This window comes from Bufo bufo, chromosome 1 (assembly GCF_905171765.1).
Source record: "Bufo bufo chromosome 1, aBufBuf1.1, whole genome shotgun sequence".
Classification (NCBI taxonomy): Eukaryota; Metazoa; Chordata; class Amphibia; order Anura; family Bufonidae; genus Bufo; species Bufo bufo.
Genome location: NC_053389.1, coordinates 364,380,167 through 364,400,975, shown reverse-complemented (window position 1 = coordinate 364,400,975; position 20,809 = coordinate 364,380,167).

The following is a 20,809-nucleotide window of genomic DNA, read 5'->3' as shown; positions in this document are numbered from 1 at the left end:
CACCTATTACTGGCACATTATTGGTGGGCACTATAGGGGCATCTACTGAGGCTACAAAGAAGGGGTATTTTTTTATGGGGGGCTCTGTACAGTGGCATTTTATACTGGGACACATTATGGTGGGTACTATGGGGAAGGGGGAGAGGAATACTATGGGGTCATCTATGGGGGGTGCTTAGAAGGGGTATTTTATACTTGCAAATTATGGGGGACACTGAGGGCATCTACTGGGGCACTATATATGGGGCATTTTATACTGGTACATTATGCGGGGCACTAGGAGGAAGGGGGGAGTGAAGCACTATGGGGGCATTTACTGGGGGCACTATTTAGGGGTATTTTATAATGGCACATTATGGGGGCACTATGGAAACATTAGCTCAACTGGGGGCATTACAAGGGGGTATTTTTTGCACATTATGAGGAGAATTATTTCTACTGGAGGGGGCATTATGGTGGGCTTTATTACTCCCCCATTGTTATGAGCCGCCTAGTAGCAGCACCAGCCTCTCCCTGCTCTGCGACCCCACTGCCCCTTCTCCAAATCCTTATTATATATATATATATGATAAGTCATTGCAGTATTGGGTGATGCAGATGATAGGGGCAATGATGATCAGAGAAGTTATCACCTGTGAGTCACTGGATTTTTATGTAGTGTACTCACTTAAGGCGCATTTACACACGCCAAGCAGCAGAAGATTGTCATGAAGAAAGCGTTCCTTTCCAACATTTGGCTGCTCGTTCAGTGGAGGAGACCACTGCATGTAACTGACCCCAATAGTATGATAACGAGTGGTTGCTATTGTGATCGCTTATACTCATACAGCTGCATTGTTTCTAGACAGCATCGTTATTTAGAAATCATGATTTGTTGCCCAGAAATGATAATTTAAAGGGATCCTGTCATCAACTTTATGCTGACCTTACTGAGGGCAGCATAAAATAGTGACAGAAATGCTGATTTCAGTGGTGTGTCACTCATGAGCTAAAAGTAAATGGTTGCTAAGAACCAGCATCATAATCATTGCAGCACAAGCCTGGAGAAGAGTCAAGTCTACCTGAGAAGAGTCATGATTATTCATAATCTCTTGCACTCTCACCCATCCGCTGACGATTGGCAGTTCTCTCCTAGAGAGAAAGGGAGAAAACTAGGTAGAAGACTGTCAATCATCAGCAGGTGGTCAGGGAATAACCATGATTCTTCTCAGCGTGACTCTTTCCCAGGCCCAGTATGCAATGATTGTGATGTTGGTTCTCGGCAACCACTTACTTTTAACTTTTAAATGACAGACTGCTGAAATCAACTCACCTGGCTCTACTTTATTCTGCCCTTGGTATGGGCAGTATAAAGTTGATGACAGGTTCCATTTAAGTGCCTGCATGAATTACAGGATCACCTGATGAATGAGCATTATGCTGGTTCATTGTGTGATTGGCGGCACATTTACACAGGTAGATTGTCAGGAATGAGCGTTCGCAGGAACATTCATTCCCGATAATCTGCAAGATAATCTTAAAAATCCACCTTTACACACCCTGCAGATTTCCCTTATGGAGCTGGTATGTGCCACTACTGTGTGTCTCTGTACGGTGGCATACCTTGCCACAGTACCTATTTAGGCATAACTATACACTAAAAGTTCTTTATAAATTCACAGGGAGAGATAATGGATCCAAAACACACTAAGGAGGAAAGCTCAATAACTTACAACTTTGCGGTATTTTTTAAACTTCACAGACTTTAACCACTTAAGGACCACAGGTTTATACCCCCCTAGTGACCAGGCCCTTTTTTACAAATCGGCACTTCACAACTTTAACGGTTTATTGCTCGGTCATGGCACCCAAATGAATTTTACCTCCTTTTCTTCTCACAAATACAGCTTTCTTTTGGTGGTATTTGATTGCTGCTGAGATTTTTTGTTTTTCTGATATTAATCAAAATAGACCGCAATTTTCTCAAAAAAAGTGTATTTTTAACTTTTTCTGGTAAAATTGTTCAAATATAATTACATTTCTATACAAGTTTGTGTCAGAATTTATTGTGCTACATGTCTTTGATAAAAAAAATCCAATAAGTGTATATTTATTGGTTTGCGCAAAAGTTATAGCGTTTACAAACGATGGTACAAAAATGTGAATTTCCGCATTTTGAAGCAGCTCTGACTTTCTGAGCACCCATCATGTTTCTTGAGGTGCTAGAATGCCAGGATAGCATAAATACCCCCCAAATGACCCCATTTTAGAAAGAAGACACCCCAAAGTATTCACGGAGGGGCATGGTGAGTTTATGTATGATTAGTTTTTTTAACAAATTAGCGGAAAATTACACTTTCTGAGGAAAAAAATAATAATAAGGTTTCCATTTCTGCTAACTTCTGGCAAAAAAAAAAATCTCCCATGGACTCACTATGCCCCTCAGTGAATACCTTGGGGTGTCTACTTTCCAAAATGGGGTCATTTGTGGGGTGTGTTTATTGTTCTGGCATTTTGGGCGGGGCTAAATTGTGAGTAACCCTGTAAAGCCTAAAGGTACTCGTTGGACTTTCGGCCCCTTTACGCACCTAGGCTGCAAAAAAGTGTCACACATGTGGTATCTCCGTACTCAGAAGTTGGGCAATGTGTTTTGTGGTGTATTTTTACATATACCCATGCTGGGTGAGAGAAATATCTCTGTAAATTGACAACTTTGTATAATTTTTTTTTTAAAGTTGTCATCTACAGAGATATTACTCCCACACAGTATGGGTATATGTAAAAATACACCCCAAAACACATTGCCCTACTTCTTCTGAGTACGGCGATACCACATGTGTGACACTTTTTTGCAGCTTAGGTGCACAAAGGGGCCCAAATTCCAATGAGTACCTTTAGGATTTCACAGGGCATTTTTACGCATTTGCATTCCAAACTACTTCTCATGCTTTAGGGCCCCTAAAATGCCAGGGCAGTATAAATACCCCACAAGTGACCCCATTTTGGAAAGAAGACACCCCAAGGTATTCCGTGAGGGGCATGGCGAGTTCATAGAAGATTTTATTTTTTTGGCACAAGTTAGCGGAAATTGATATATTTTTTCTTTTTTTTTTCTTACAAAGTCTCATATTCCACTAACTTGTGACAAAAAATAAAATTTTACATGAACTCACCATACCGCTCACGGAATACCTTGGGGTGTCTTCTTTCCAAAATGGGGTCACATGTGGGGTAGTTATACTGCCCTGGCATTCTAGGGGCCCTAAAGCGTGAGAAGAAGTCTGGAATCCAAATGTTTAACCACTTCACATCTGGGCCATTTGTCCCCTTCCTGACCAGGCCTAATTTTGCAAATCTGACATATCTCACTTTATGTGGTAATAACTTTGGAACTCTTTTACTTATCCAAGCCATTCAGAAATAGTTTTCTTGTGACACATTGTACTTCATGCTAGTTATAAATTTGAGTCAATATATTTCACCTTTATTTATGAAAAAATCCCAAATTTACCAAAAATTTTTAAAAAAATTTAATTTTCTAAATTTCAATTTCTCTGCTTTTAAAACAGAAAGTGATACCTCATAAAATATTTATTACTTAACATTCCCCATATGTCTACTTTATGTTGGCATCATTTTGGAAATGCCATTTAATTTTTTTAGGACGTTATAAGGCTTAGAAGTTTAAAAGCAATTCTTAAAATTTTTAAGAAAATTGCCAAAACCCACTTTATAAGGACCATAGAAACATAGAATGTGTCGGCAGATAAGAACCATTTGGCCCATCTAGTCTGCCCAATATATCTGAATACTATGGATAGCCCCTGGCCCTATCTTATATGAAGGATAGCCATATGCCTATCCCATGCACGCTTAAACCCCTTCACTGTATTTGCAGCTACCACTTCTGCAGGAAGGCTATTCCATGCATCCACTACTCTCTCAGTAAAGTAATACTTCCTTATATTACTTTTAAACCTTTGCCCCTCTAATTTAAAACTGTGTCCTCTTGTGGTAGTTTTTCTTCTTTTAAATATGCTCTCCTCCTTTACCAAGTTGATTCCCTTTATGTATTTAAAAGTTTCTATCATATCCCCTCTGTCTCTTCTTTCTTCCAAGCTATACATGTTAAGGTCCTTTAACCTTTCCTGGTAAGTTTTATCCTGCAATCCATGTACTAGTTTAGTAGCTCTTCTCTGAACTCTCTCTAGAGTATCTATATCCTTCTGGAGATATGGCCTCCAGTACTGCGCACAATACTCCAAGTGAGGTCTCACCAGTGTTCTGTACAGCGGCATAAGCACTTCACTCTTTCTACTGCTTATACCTCTCCCTATACATCCAAGCATTCTGCTGGCATTTCGTGCTGCCCTATTACATTGTCTTCCCACCTTTAAGTCTTCTGAAATAATTACTCCTAAATCCCTTTCCTCAGATACTGAGGTCAGGACTGTGTCAAATATTATATATTCTGCCCTTGGGTTTTTACGCCCCAGGTGCATTATCTTGCACTTATCCACATTAAATTTCAGTTGCCAAAGTTCTAACCATTCTTCTAGTTTTCCTAAAGTTTAGGTCTGAAGTCACTTTGTGGGGCCTACATAGTGGATACCCCCATAAATAACCCCATTGTAGAAATTACACCCCTCAAGTTACTTAAAATTTTACAAACTTTGTTAACCCTTTAGGCATTCCACAAGAATTAAAGGAAAATGGAGATCAAATTTAAAAATTTTACTTTTCTGGCAGATTTTCCATTTTAATCCAATTTTTTTAAGGTCTGAAGTCACTTTGTGGGGCCTACATAGTGGATTCCCCCATAAATAACCCCATTGTAGAAATTACACCCCTCAAGTTACTTAAAATTTTACAAACTTTGTTAACCCTTTAGGCATTCCACAAGAATTAAAGGAAAATGGAGATCAAATTTAAAAATTTTACTTTTTTGGCAGATTTTCCATTTTAATCCAATTTTTTCTTTAACACATCGATGGTTAACAGCCAAACAAAACTCAATATTTATTACCCAGATTCTGCGGTTTACGGAAACACCCCACATGTGGTCATAAACTGCTGTATGGGCACACGGCAAGGCGCAGAAGAAAAGGAGCACCACATGGTTTTTAGATGCCATGTCCCATTTGAAGCCCCCCTGATGCACCCTTACAGTAGAAACTCCCAAGAAGTGACCCCATTTTGGAAACTAGGGGATAAGGTGGCAGTTTTATTGGTACTATTTTTGGGTACATATGATTTTTTGATCATTTATTATAACACTTTATGGGGCAAGGTGATCAAAAAATTGGTTGTTTTAGCACAGTTTTTATTTATTTATTTTTACAGCGTTCACCTGAGGGGTTCGGTCAAGTGACATTTTTATAGAGCAGATCATTACGGACGTGGCGATACCTATTATGTATACTTTTTCTTATTTATTTAAGTTTTACACAATAATAGCATTTTTTCAGCCCAAAAAATGATGTTTTAGCGTCTCCATGTTCTGAGAGCTATCGTTTTTTTAATTTTTTTAGTGATTTTCTTATGTAGGGGCTAATTTTTTGTGGAATGAGGTGACGGTTTTATTGGTACCTTTTTGTGGGACATGCGCCTTTTTGATCACTTGGTGTTGCACTTTTTGTGATGTAAGATGACAAAAATAGCTTTTTTTGACACAGTTTTCTTTTAATGGTGTTTATCAGACTGGGTCGATCATGTGATATATTTATAGAACCGACCATCACAGACGCGGCAATACAAAATATGTCTATTTTATTTTATTTTTCTATTTTCAATTTTTTTTTTTTATTCCTTACTTATACCTTATTTATTTATTTATTTTTTATTTATTTTACACTTTGCGTCCCCTATAAGGTCATACAAGACCTCTGGTGGACATTAAAATTCACATTTTTTTTTTCACTGAGAAATACACCCCCCAGAGAGGCTGTACAGCACAATACAGTGCTTTACAGCCTCAGTGCAGGGCTGATCGAGGTCTCTGAAAGACCCGACAGCTCCTGCACTCTCCCGGCCCCGGCGGTCACATGACCACCGGGCCGGAACAGGAAGCGCATAGCTTCCTGCACTGTATACATAGCGCTCGGTGAGCGCTGTGTATACAGCGATCTAGAAGGCAGGGACACCTGGGCACTGTCCCTGTCTTCTCTAAGGGTTGCCCTGCTGTCACTGACAGCGGGCAACCCAATCTGCAGCTGCACGATTAGCATGCAGCTGCGATCTCTGAATGGACGTTTTAAAACGTCCATTCAGAGATAGAGAACCACCTCCGGGACGTTTATAGTTTATGAACGGACAGGAGGTGGTTAAAACTGCCCTCCTAAAAGGTACTCATTGGAATTTGGGCCCCTTTGCGCACCTAGGCTGCAAAAAAGTGTCACACGTGTGATATTGCCGTACTCAGGAGAAGTAGGGCAATGTGTTTTGGGGTGTCTTTTCACACATACCCATCCTGTGTGTGAGAAATATCTCTGTAAATGTGTGACGGTAACGTACACTACACACAGGGGGGAGGATAGTGACCACTGCGCTCCACCCTCACCCCTGGCCCTGCCTACTTGCCTCGCAAGTCCTAATGACAGGGGACAACTAGACGGCAGTCCCTAACTTAGGATACGTGCTGGGAAGACCGACAAGACAAATAACGGAACGTGAACGGACCGGGTCAATACCTAGAGAGCTACGAAGTACTAAGGAATGAGCAGAGAATAGTCAGGAAAAGCCGAGGTCAAATACCAGGAGAGAAACAAAGTACAACAGGAGTCCGCAAAGAATCGTCAGGTGGAAGCCGGGGTCAGGATACCAAGAGAGATGCGCAGTACAAGAGGAGCAGGCAGAGAATCGTCAGGGAACACAGGATTAGGTAAGTATGCAGGAAGAAAACAATCACCTGATACCTAAAATTAACAGGCAACCTGTGGCCAGCAGGCTGCCTGTATTTATAGTGGGGAGTGAGGGTCATGTGACGTGGCCAGCATCACATGACCGACAGACTGACCAGTCGAGCACCGAGTGATCAGCTCGGCGCTCAAGGCAGACCTAGGAGCAGGGAGCCTCCCAGCTAGCAAAGCTACCCTATGAACAAGGTCAAACACAGATCCTCGCTCCCGAAGCTAAGCAGCAGGTCTGCGGCTGATGGGAGACCGAGTGCGCCTTCGGCGACCCGTTTCAAAATGACAACTTTTTAAAAAAATTTATACAAAGTTCTGAGTATGGCGATACCATATGTGTGACACTTTTTTGCAGCCTAGGTGCACAAAGGGGCCCAAATTCCAATGAGTACCTTTAGGATTTCACAGGGAATTTTTACGCATTTGGATTCCAAACTACTTCTCATGCTTTAGGGCCCTAAAATGCCAGGGCAGTACAAATACCCCACAAGTGACCCCATTTTGGAAAGAAGACACCCCAAGGTATTCCGTGAGGGGTATGGTGAGTTCATGTAAGATTTTATTTTTTGTCACAAGTTAGTGGAATATGGGACTTTGTAAGAAAAGAAAAAAAAAATAATCAATTTCCGCTAACTTGTGGCAAAAAAAAAAAAAATCTTCTATGAACTCACCATGCCCCTCACGGAATACCTTGGGGTGTCTTCTTTCCAAAATGGGGTCACTTGTGGGGTGTGACAGATCCATTTGTATAGACCTATATTGCTGGTTCGTCTGTTTGCCTTAATTTCGCTAGATTTCCTGCCCGTATGCCCCGTTCGTGTGTTTTCCCAAATACCGATTGAAACTACTGAACGGACGGCCACCCAGGAGAAGAGTGTGCTGCTAGTTAACCCAAATGGCCTCATTGCTCACAAAGGACTTAAACTAACTTGAACTCCTGGTCTAATGCGTGCCATTTTGGGATGTTAAATGTCTGTGTATTGAAAAGGGTTGTGACATTGTATGTTTAAATGGTGATGTCTGTTCTGTTGTCCCCACATGTGTATTGTGGTTACCCTCTGTCTTGAGAGATAATGGGATTACTCCTCGGTAGAGTTGAGCGAACACCTGGATGTTCGGGTTCGAGAAGTTCGGCCGAACTTCCCGGAAATGTTCGGGTTCGGGATCCGAACCCGATCCGAACTTCGTCCCAAAACCGAACCCCATTGAAGTCAATGGGGACCCGAACTTTTGGGCACTAAAAAGGCTGTAAAACAGCCCAGGAAAGAGCTAGAGGGCTGCAAAAAGCAGCAACATGTAGGTAAATCCCCTGCAAACAAATGTGGATAGGGAAATGAATTAAAATAAAAATTAAAAAAATAAAAATGAACCAATATCAATTGGACAGAGGTCCCATAGCAGAGAATCTGGCTTCACGTCAGCAGAGAATCAGTCTCTTCATGCCATAGCAAAGAATCTGGCTTCATGTCAGCAGAGAATCAGTCTCTTCCTGCCATAGCAGAGAATCTGGCTTCATGTCAGCGCAGAATCAGTCTTCATGTCATAGCAGAGAATCAGGCTTCACGTCACCCACCACTGGAACAGGCCACTGTCACACATTTAGGCCCCGGCACCAAGGCAGAGGAGAGAGGTCCCGTAACAGAGAATCTGGCCTGATGTCAGCACAGAATCTGTCTTCATGTCATAGCAGAGAATCAGGCTTCACGTCACCCACCACTGGAACAGGCCACTGTCACACATTTAGGCCCCGGCACCCAGACAGAGGAGAGCGGTCCCGTAACAGAGAATCTGGCCTTATGTCAGCGCAGAATCTGTCTTCATGTCATAGCAGAGAATCAGGCTTCACGTCACCCACCACTGGAACAGGCAACTGTCACACATTTAGGCCCCGGCACCCAGACAGAGGAGAGCGGTCCCGTAACAGAGAATCTGGCCTTATGTCAGCGCAGAATCAGTATTCATGTCATAGCAGAGAATCAGGCTTCACGTCACCCACCACTGGAACAGGCCACTGTCACACATTTAGGCCCAGGCAGAGGAGAGAGGTCCCGTAACAGAGAATCTGGCCTTATGTCAGCGCAGAATCTGTCTTCATGTCATAGCAGAGAATCAGGCTTCACGTCACCCACCACTGGAACAGGTCACTGTCACACATTTAGGCCCCGGCACCCAGACAGAGGAGAGCGGTCCCGTAACAGAGAATCTGGCCTTATGTCAGCGCAGAATCTGTCTTCATGTCATAGCAGAGAATCAGGCTTCACGTCACCCACCACTGGAACAGGCCACTGTCACACATTTAGGCTCAGGCAGAGGAGAGAGGTCCCGTAACAGAGAATCTGGCCTTATGTCAGCGCAGAATCTGTCTTCATGTCATAGCAGAGAATCAGGCTTCACGTCACCCACCACTGGAACAGGCCACTGTCACACATTTAGGCTCAGGCAGAGGAGAGAGGTCCCGTAACAGAGAATCTGGCCTTATGTCAGCGCAGAATCTGTCTTCATGTCATAGCAGAGAATCAGGCTTCACGTCACCCACCACTGGAACAGGCCACTGTCACACATTTAGGCCCAGGCACCCAGGCAGAGGAGAGAGGTCCCGTAACAGAGAATCTGGCCTTATGTCAGCGCAGAATCTGTATTCATGTCATAGCAGAGAATCAGGCTTCACGTCACCCACCACTGGAACAGGCCACTGTCACACATTTAGGCCCAGGCACCCAGGCAGAGAAGAAAGGTCCCGTAACAGAGAATCTGGCCTTATGTTAGCACAGAATCTGTCTTCATGTCATAGCAGAGAATCAGGCTTCACGTCACCCACTACTGGAACAGGCCACTGTCACACATTTAGGCCCAGGCACCCAGGCAGAGGAGAGAGGTCCCGTAAGAGAGAATCTGGCCTTATGTCAGCGCAGAATCTGTCTTCATGTCATAGCAGAGAATCAGGCTTCACGTCACCCACCACTGGAACAGGCCACTGTCACACATTTAGGCCCAGGCACCCAGGCAGAGGAGAGAGGTCCCGTAACAGAGAATCTGGCCTTATGTCAGCGCAGAATCTGTCTTCATGTCATAGCAGAGAATCAGGCTTCACGTCACCCACCACTGGAACAGGCCACTGTCACATATTTAGGCCCCGGCACCCAGGCAGAGGAGAGAGGTCCCGTAACAGAGAATCTGGCCTTATGTCAGCGCAGAATCTGTCTTCATGTCATAGCAGAGAATCAGGCTTCACGTCACCCACCACTGGAACAGGTCACTGTCACACATTTAGGCCCCGGCACCCAGACAGAGGAGAGGTTCATTCAACTTTGGGTTGCCCCGCAATATAATGGTAAAATGAAATTAAAAATAGTATTGAATGAGGAAGTGCCCTGGAGTAGAATAATATATTGTTAAGGGGAGGTAGTTAATATCTAATCTGCACAAGGGATGGACAGGTCCTGTGGGATCCATGCCTGGTTCATTTTTATGAACGTCAGCTTGTCCACATTGGCTGTAGACAGGCGGCTGCGTTTGTCTGTAATGACGCCCCCTGCCGTGCTGAATACACGTTCAGACAAAACGATGGCCGCCGGGCAGGCCAGCACCTCCAAGGCATAAAAGGCTAGCTCTGGCCACGTGGACAATTTGGAGACCCAGAAGTTGAATGGGGCCGAACCATCAGTCAGTACGTGGAGGGGTGTGCACAGGTACTGTTCCACCATGTTAGTGAAATGTTGCCTCCTGCTAACACGTTCCGTATCAGGTGGTGGTGCAGTTAGCTGTGGCGTGGTGACAAAACTTTTCCACATCTCTGCCATGCTAACCCTGCCCTCAGAGGAGCTGGCCGTGACACAGCTGCGTTGGCGACCTCTTGCTCCTCCTCTGCCTTCGCCTTGGGCTTCCACTGGTTCCCCTGTGACATTTGGGAATGCTCTCAGTAGCGCGTCTACCAACGTGCGCTTGTACTCGCACATCTTCCTATCACGCTCCAGTGTAGGAAGTAAGGTGGGCACATTGTCTTTGTACCGGGGATCCAGCAGGGTGGCAACCCAGTATTCCGCACACGTTAAAATGTGGGCAACTCTGCTGTCGTTGCGCAGGCACTGCAGCATGTAGTCGCTCATGTGTGCCAGGCTGCCCAGAGGTAAGGACAAGCTGTCCTCTGTGGGAGGCGTATCGTCATCGTCCTGTGTTTCCCCCCAGCCACGCACCAGTGATGGGCCCGAGCTGCTTTGGGTGCCACCCCGCTGTGAACATGCTTCATCCTCATCCTCCTCCACCTCCTCCTCATCCTCGTCCTCCTCGTCCTCCTCGTCCTCCAGTAGTGGGCCCTGTCTGGCCACATTTGTACCTGGCCTCTGGTGTTGCAAAAAACCTCCCTCTGAGTCACTTTGAAGAGACTGGCCTGAAAGTGCTAAAAATGACCCCTCTTCCTCCTCTTCCTCCTGGGCCACCTCCTCTTCCATCATCGCCCTAAGTGTTTTCTCAAGGAGACATAGAAGTGGTATTGTAACGCTGATAACGGCGTCATCGCCACTGGCCATGTTGGTGGAGTACTCGAAACAGCGCAACAGGGCACACAGGTCTCGCATGGAGGCCCAGTCATTGGTGGTGAAGTGTGTCTGATCCGCAGTGCGACTGACCCGTGCGTGCTGCAGCTGAAACTCCACTATGGCCTGCTGCTGCTCGCACAGTCTGTCCAGCATATGCAAGGTGGAGTTCCACCTGGTGGGTACGTCGCATATGAGGCGGTGAGCGGGAAGGCCGAAGTTACGCTGTAGCGCAGACAGGCGAGCAGCGGCAGGGTGTGAATGCCGGAAGCGCGAACAGACGGCCCGCACTTTATGCAGCAGCTCTGACATGTCGGGGTAGTTGCGAATGAACTTCTGCACCACCAAATTCAGCACATGCGCCAGGCAAGGGATGTGCGTCAAACCGGCTAGTCCTAGAGCTGCAACGAGATTTCGCCCATTATCGCACACCACCAGGCCGGGCTTGAGGCTAACCGGCAGCAACCACTCGTCGGTCTGTTGTTCTATACCCCGCCACAACTCCTGTGCGGTGTGGGGCCTGTCCCCCAAACATATGAGTTTCAGAATGGCCTGCTGACGTTTACCCCGTGCTGTGCTGAAGTTGGTGGTAAAGGTGTGTGGCTGACTGGATGAGCAGGTGGAAGAAGAGGAGGAGGAAGCTGAGTAGGAGGAGGAGGAGACAGGAGGCAAAGAATGTTGCCCTGCGATCCTTGGCGGCGGAAGGACGTGCGCCAAACAGCTCTCCGCCTGGGGCCCAGCCGCCACTACATTTACCCAGTGTGCAGTTAGGGAGATATAGCGTCCCTGGCCGTGCTTACTGGTCCACGTATCTGTGGTTAGGTGGACCTTGCCACAGATGGCCTTGCGCAGTGCACACTTGATTTTATCGGACACTTGTTTGTGCAGGGAAGGCACGGCTCTCTTGGAGAAGTAGTGGCGGCTGGGAACAACATACTGTGGGACAGCAAGTGACATGAGCTGTTTGAACCTGTGTGTGTCCACCAGCCTAAATGACAGCATTTCATAGGCCAGTAGTTTAGAAATGCTGGCATTCAGGGCCAGGGATCGAGGGTGACTAGGTGGGAATTTACGCTTTCTCTCAAATGTTTGTGAGATGGAGAGCTGAACGCTGCCGTGTGACATGGTTGAGATGCTTGGTGATGCAGGTGGTGGTGTTGGTGGTACATCCCATGTTTGCTGGGCGGCAGGTGCCAACGTTCCTCCAGAGGCGGAGGAAGAGGCCGAGGCGGCGGCAGCAGCAGAAGAGGCCGAGGCAGCAGCAGCAGAAGAGGTAGCAGGGGGAGCCTGAGTGACTTCTTTGTTTTTAAGGTGTTTACTCCACTGCAGTTCATGCTTTGCATGCAGGTGCCTGGTCATGCAGGTTGTGCTAAGGTTCAGAACGTTAATGCCTCGCTTCAGGCTCTGATGGCACAGCGTGCAAACCACTCGGGTCTTGTCGTCAGCACATTGTTTGAAGAAGTGCCATGCCAGGGAACTCCTTGAAGCTGCCTTTGGGGTGCTCGGTCCCAGATGGCGGCGGTGAGTAGCAGGCGGAGTCTCTTGGCGGCGGGTGTTCTGATTTTGCCCACTGCTCCCTCTTTTGCTACGCTGTTGGCTCGGTCTCACCACTGCCTCTTCCTCCGAACTGTGAAAGTCAGTGGCACGACCTTCATTCCATGTGGGGTCTAGGACCTCATCGTCCCCTGCATCGTCTTCCACCCAGTCTTGATCCCTGACCTCCTGTTCAGTTTGCACACTGCAGAAAGACGCAGCAGTTGGCACCTGTGTTTCGTCATCATCAGAGACGTGCTGAGGTGGTATTCCCATGTCCTCATCATCAGGAAAAATAAGTGGTTGTGCGTTAGTGCATTCTATCTCTTCCACCCCTGGGGAAGGGCTAGGTGGATGCCCTTGGGAAACCCTGGCAGCAGAGTCTTCAAACAGCATAAGAGACTGCTGCATAACTTGAGGCTCAGACAGTTTCCCTGATATGCATGGGGGTGATGTGACAGACTGATGGGCTTGGTTTTCATGCGCCATCTGTGCACTTTCTGCAGAAGACTGGGTGGGAGATAATGTAAACGTGCTGGATCCACTGTCGGCCACCCAATTGACTAATGCCTGCACCTGCTCAGGCCTTACCATCCTTAGAACGGCATTGGGCCCCACCAAATATCGCTGTAAATTCTGCTGGCTACTGGGACCTGAAGTAGTTGGTTCACTAGGACGTGTGGCTGTGGCAGAACGGCCACGTCCTCTCCCAGCACCAGAGGGTCCACTAACACCACCACGACCATGTCCACGTCCGCGTCCCTTATTAGATGTTTTCCTCATTGTTCCCGTTCACCACAATTTTGAGAATGGCAAATTTGGGAATGGTTTTTCAACCCAGAAAAAAAAGTGTGCTTTTACGGTCACTACAAATAACTTGACCAGCTAAAACAGTAGAGATTTGGTTAAATAGAGATGTGAGGCCTGTTTTTTTTTGCGCTGTGTGACATGTATAGGTTTAATCACAGAATCAGATTTCTATCAGCACGCTAGCGTGTGTCTTAGGTTTTTCTGAATGACACTATCACTAGCTTCAATGTAAGATATTCTGTTTGGGATAGATTTCAAGTAGGCCTCAAATACCAGAAACTAGTTATTTTGCGAATGGCAAATTTTGGAATAGTTTTTCAACCCAGAAAAAAAAGTGTGCCTTTATGGTCACTACAAATAACTTGACCAGCTAAAACAGTAGAGATTTGGTTAAATAGAGATGTGAGGCCTGTTTTTTTTTGCGCTGTGTGACAGGTATAGGTTTAATCACAGAATCAGATTTCTATCAGCACGCTAGCGTGTGTCTTAGGTTTTTCTGAATGACACTATCACTAGCTTCAATGTAAGATATTCTGTTTGGGATAGATTTCAAGTAGGCCTCAAATACCAGAAACTAGTTATTTTGAGAATGGCAAATTTGGGAATGGTTTTTCAACCCAGAAAAAAAAATGTGCTTTTACGGTCACTACAAATAACTTGACCAGCTAAAACAGTACAGATTTGGTTGAATAGAAATGTGAGGCCTATTTTTGTAAAATAACCACACTGTTGATGGTTAAATGCACTTGGGTGACACAGGCTCAGCCTGCACCTGATGTAATATATGGCCAAAAAATAACCACACTGTTGATGGTTAAATGCACTTGGGTGACACAGGCTCAGCCTGCACCAGATGTAGTATATGGCCAAAAAATAATCAGACTGTCGATGGTTAAATGCACTTCGGTGACACAGGCTCAGCCTGCAGCTGATGTAGTATATGGCCAAAAAATAACCACACTGTTGATGGTTAAATGCACTTCGGTGACACAGGCTCAGCCTGCAGCTGATGTAGGATATAGCACAAAATAACCACACTATCGATGATTAAATACACTTGGTGATAGCTTGTGCTGGCGCACCACAAGTCACAAAATGGCCGCCGATCACCCCAGAAAAAAAGTGATCTAAAAACGCTCTGGGCAGCCTCAAAAAAGTGAGCAAGTCAATAATAGCACTTCAATGATCCACAGCTGCAGATCGATCACAGAATGAAGTCTTTTGGAGGAGTTAATCTGCTTAATCTCGCCCTAACGTCGCAGCTGCAACCTCTCCCTATACTGATCATAGCAGAGTGACGTGCGGCGCTACGTGACTCCAGCTTAAATAGAGGCTGGGTTACATGCTGCACTGGCCAATCACAGCCATGCCAATAGTAGGCATGGCTGTGATGGCCTCTTGGGGCAAGTAGTATGACGCTTGTTGATTGGCTGCTTTGCAGCCTTTCAAAAAGCGCCAAGAAAGAGCCGAACACCGAACCCGGACTTTTACGAAAATTTTCGGGTTCGGGTCCGTGTCACGGACACCCCAAAATTCGGTACGAACCCGAACTATACAGTATAGTTCGGGTTCGCTCACCCCTACTCCTCGGGTCTCCAGGGCAGAGAGGAGGAGACCATGATGCATTGTGGGGATGTATTGTCTCTGTAGTGCTGCATGTCTGTCCTGTGTCAGTCTCCATTCTGGTCCCCTAGGGGCGTGTCCACCAGATGGAGACCTGCATAAATACGGGTGGGTAGCCCTCAATAAAATTGATTCCTGTTTGACTTTCAAGACGGAGCTTGGTCTCGTTTGTGGAGGGATTTATTATTGGGACAGCGCTTTCGTATATTGCTAGCTGTGGAAGAAGTTCGACTGAATTGCTGATCGGGAGTTGCCACTTCGTATGCTCCATTCGGGAGTTTGACGATCGGCTGGATTAAAAACTGCATTTCTGGAGAAAGGGGCTTATTCACTAAACGGCGGCTTCATATACCTGGCGTTGAGTGTCGTAACATGGGGTATTTATACTCCCCTGGCATTTTAGGGGCCCTAAAGCGTGAGAAGTAGTTTGGAATTCAAATGCGTAAAAATGCCCTGGGAAATCCTAAAGGTACTCATTGGAATTTGGGCCCCTTTGCGCACCTAGGCTTCAAAAAAGTGACACACATGTGGTATTGCCTAGTAAAAAGGAGTGCTTGTGAAGTAAAGCTGCAATCGCTAATAAAGATCCAAAAAGCTCAAAAGTGATCTTCATAGCACCGCAGCGATTTTACTTTGTTTTTGCAATGATCAGAAAAAAAAAATTCTGTCACTGCGGTGGGGCGGACTGAATGCAAGTGTTGGCTCAAGATCAGGCGTGATCGGGCGAACACTGCATTTTTTGTAGAGCCTAAGGTGACCCTAATGTACTGATATAGATCTGATTGCGATCAGTCTTGATCACTTACAGATACTATATAGTACTAGTGCTGATTAGCGACAGCGATGACGCTAATCAGCGACTAATCAGTGACTGCGGTGCGGTGGGCTGGGAGCTAGCTACCTAACAAGTAGCTAACTAACTGGCGGTGATAAGGGACTCTTACAGGGGGGTTATCAATGACAGGGGGGTGATCAGGGAGTGTATATGGGGTGATCAGGGGTTAATAAGGGGCTAATAAGTGACGGGGGGTGTAATGTGTGTGTGGTGCTTGGTGCTACTTACAGAGCTGCCTGTGTCCTCTGGTGGTCGATCCAAGCAAAAGGGACCACCAGAGGAGCAGGTAGCAGGTATATCAGACGCTATTTACAAAATAGCATCTGATATACCTATTTGATTGGTTCTTTTAAAAATCTACAGCCTGCCAGCCAATGATCAGCGCTGGCAGGCTGTAGTTAAACTTGTTTTCTGCGCATTCCACAGGAGCGCGCGTTCACAGGAAATCTCAGGTCTCACGAGATGACGCCAATAGGCGTCACTGAGACCTGAGAGCTCTGCCGTCCGGACGCCTATCGGCGTTACCGTGATGGCAAGTGGTTAATGGTTCAACACATCTCCATAGTGCAAGGTTCATCATTAATTTCCAAGCAGCCAATTTAGGAGGGAGGTATATTTTTTGTATATATATTCTATATCTCTTAGAAGCTGCCCTGTATATTCTGAAACCATATTCACTTCACTCTGCTTTGCTCTACTTGTCCCTACCTTAACACGGATCGCTTTGTAGCTGTACCAGCCTTTGTCTTGGATAAAACAAATGCACTGCTTCACACCACATCATCCCTGACACTTGACAGGAACAGGAACTATTAATGCCCACCCTTGGTCTCCTTCCAGGTCAGGGATATGTAGTACACAGTCCACACACCCCCTCTGGTGAGCCAGGGCAGCATTACTTCCTGGCCTAACCACTATGGTGCTATAACAAATGGTGGCTGTTTAATCTGCCTAGCTACAGTATCTCCCTTGAACACTGCACCCCTCATCAGGGACATAAGCAATAATAACAGGTAGTTATATAGATTAAACAAACGCCTAATCTTACTAGTTTGGAACTATTCCGTTAGTAACATAATAGCACTTATGCTGCCTTATACCTTACAGCCATTACCTTTATTTATTTATTTTTTCTACAATACTCACGGTTTTAACTGGAATATGAGGTAAAATCTTTGTTTGTATGGGGGCAAAAAGAAAATATTTAAAATATCCTTAACAACATCTAAAGCTATTTCTATACATGTTTTTTACTTTTCTGTTGCTACTTAGAACATTCATATTCACAGACTAAAGGCAAAAAAAGTATACACACGTCAACATCTTGTAAAAAAAAAAACAATATCCAAGCTTTTAAAAGTCAACTTTTTATAAGACTCAAATGTTACCTACACCTATGTACTGTTAGAAAACAGTATTATTGCATCATGTTTGCCTTAGCGCACAGAATCAATTTAGGTAAACATGTCATGGGGCTGACATTTTAGGCTACTTTCACACCTGCGTTAGGTGCGGATCCGTCTGGTATCTGCACAGACAGATCCGCACCTATAATGCAAACGCTTAGATCCGTTCAGAACGGATCCGTTTGCATTACCATGAACAAAAAAAAAAAGAAAAAAAATTTTTTTTTATTTTTTTTGTTCATGATAATGCAAACGGATCCGTTTTGACTTTACATTGAAAGTCAATGGGGGATGGATCCGTTTGAAAATTGAGCCATACTGTGTCAACTTCAAACGGATCCGTCCCCATTGACTTACATTGTAAGTCTGGACGGATCCGTTTGCCTCCGCACGGCCAGGCGGACACCCGAACGCTGCAAGCAGCGTTCTGGTGTCCGTCTGCTGAGCGGAGCGGAGGACAAACGGAGCCAGACTGATGCATTCTGAGCGGATCCGCCTCCACTCAGAATGCATTAGGGCTGGACGGATCCGTTCGGGGCCGCTCGTGAGAGCCTTCAAACGGAGCTCACAAGCGGAGCCCCGAACGCTAGTGTGAAAGTAGAATAACAAAATGACAATACTGAGTCATCTATAATGAATGGGTATGTACATAGTATTCCCTGCCAAAATGCTGTACCTGTCTTTTTTTCACCCTGCAGTGTACAGAACAAAAACATGTAATGTTCAGTAATGTTCATCTAGAGAGGCTGACATCCATTTTATGGGTGTCTTCATATACACTTAAAGTATGGAACAGATTTTGTTTGATGCAAGTTTTCAGAAATCTGCCGAAATGCTTTTCTTTTGCAAACATTTAAAAATATTATATATATATATATATATATATATATATACACATACAGTGGATATATAAAAAGTCTACACACCCCTGTTAAAATGTCAGGTTTCTGTGATGTAAAAAAATTAGACAAAGATAAATCATTTCAGAACATTTTCCACCTTTAATGTGACTTATAAACTATACCACTCAATTGAAAAATAATTTATTTACAAATGCCTATACAGGCGTTGAACCTATCTTGCCCCAGGTAAAATTTAATACTTCACTTTTATTATTATTTGAGTTAAAATATGTGCTTTGAACCTTTATTTTATTTTATTTTAATTAACCAAAGAAAAGAAAAAGATTAAAAATACAGTGACCACTCCACTGTGCAGTCAAATATTGCTCATTGGGTAAGAGGGAGAGCACGTGCACTAGCTCTCACCCCTGTCACTTACAGGCAGTTTGCTGCCTTCATGCAGCTTGCAGTGACACCTTCAATTAGGCTGAGTTGTGGGAACTGACTTCACTCATCCCACTACAGATACAGCACATAGGTGATACCATATGCTAACTGAATTTTATCCCTTTGGTGGTCCACACTGCATTCGGAACATTCACGGTTTTGATACCGTGTATCACTGCTAAACTACTCTAGCTTTGATAAGTAGGCCAGCCGGACTACTACTAGCTAACTGACTGTGGAAAGAATCGCTGATTTAAAAGCTAAATCTGCCCCCCAACATGTTTCACCAGATAACTGGCTTCTTCAGGGGATTGGGCAGCAATGTGGGCACCAATTTGCTGCCCAATCCCCTGAAGAAGACAAAAACAAACAAGTGGAAGTAATGTATCAAAATGTCATTTATTATAAAATATAAAGTATGGGGAAACAACAGGATGGTATACAGTGCACGGAAAAGCAAAGGGCCAATGACACCATAGATTACCTATCAACCTGTGCAATATGAAACACAGGGTAGTACAACCAGTGAACCGGGGCATTAGCTCTAGGACAACCAAAATAGCATGACACAAAATAGTCGCCACGATAAGGCTATGTACGAAAGGTACAGGTGACCATACCTGGTTGACCATGACCTATCCCATACATCCCAAAATACATAGGCACCGAGACTGACCAGTGTGATAATGAGTCCTCAATGAAAGTCGGTATCTAAATCTCAAGAATAACAACATGCACCTGAATGTAAGGGACCCACTATGGATATATATAGAAGTGCCCTATGGGAATGCCAGGCTGTACTAAACGCAGGACGTACCTGAAGACATGGTAATGAATGGATGCCAGACCCTGAGCGCGAGACCTCGACGCGCGTTTCACCTCAGCGGCTTCGTCAGGAGGTACTGAATGATATACAAGCAGGGTATATATAGGCTAGAATGGGGGTGGGAGGATAGGGAGGTATTACCTGAATACGAGGCACCTGTGGTCCACACTGACGGGCGCGGAGAACTCCATGATCCACGGCGCCATCTCTCAGCGCATCCACGTCTGCGCACCGCGCATGTGCAGCGCTTACAGACGTCACGGAGCGCGTCGAGATGGCGCCGTGCAGCGCATGCGTAGTCCGCGACCCAGTGGAACGCAGGTGACCCGCAACTCCCGATAGGTGGATGAGAGACTAAAGATGGGCGCGATCACGTGAGTAATATGACCAATTCTAATGGAAAACCCTCCATATATCCATATTGGGTCCCATATGATCTACAATATACAGGACCAGCGGAAAAAACCTGCATGTGAAGTAGGGAAAGTAGATATATAAAGCATAAATGTGTGTATGGAGAAAATCCATTTATGTGGATATGTGAAAATGGATCCTATAACCTGCCCGCACAGTAGAACGTCAGGTGAATAAAAAGAGATATACGGAGGAACCATAGTAAATGGAACCAGAGTGCCATATATAAATCGTGAAAGAAATGTGATAAAGAGAAAAAGAGGGGAAGAAGGAAGATATAAAAAATATATATATATGAATAAATATATGCTCAATACAGTGATATACATATAGTCAATCAAATACATGATCAATATCAAAAAAAATTATTAAAGTATTCATGATTAACAATATAATATACAGCATTGCAACAATATAGCATATAATTAAAACATAATCCATGTGAATCAAGAATAGATAATAGAAATAATTGCATATATAGAAAATATGTGATCAATGCAGTGATATACGTGTAATCAGACATGATCAGTATGAATCAATGATAGATCACATATATAACATTAAAAATGAATACAGTAATATAAATATTTATCGAAACATGATCCATATAATTCAGAACGAGATCATGTATTCGTGATTAAAACAGAACATATC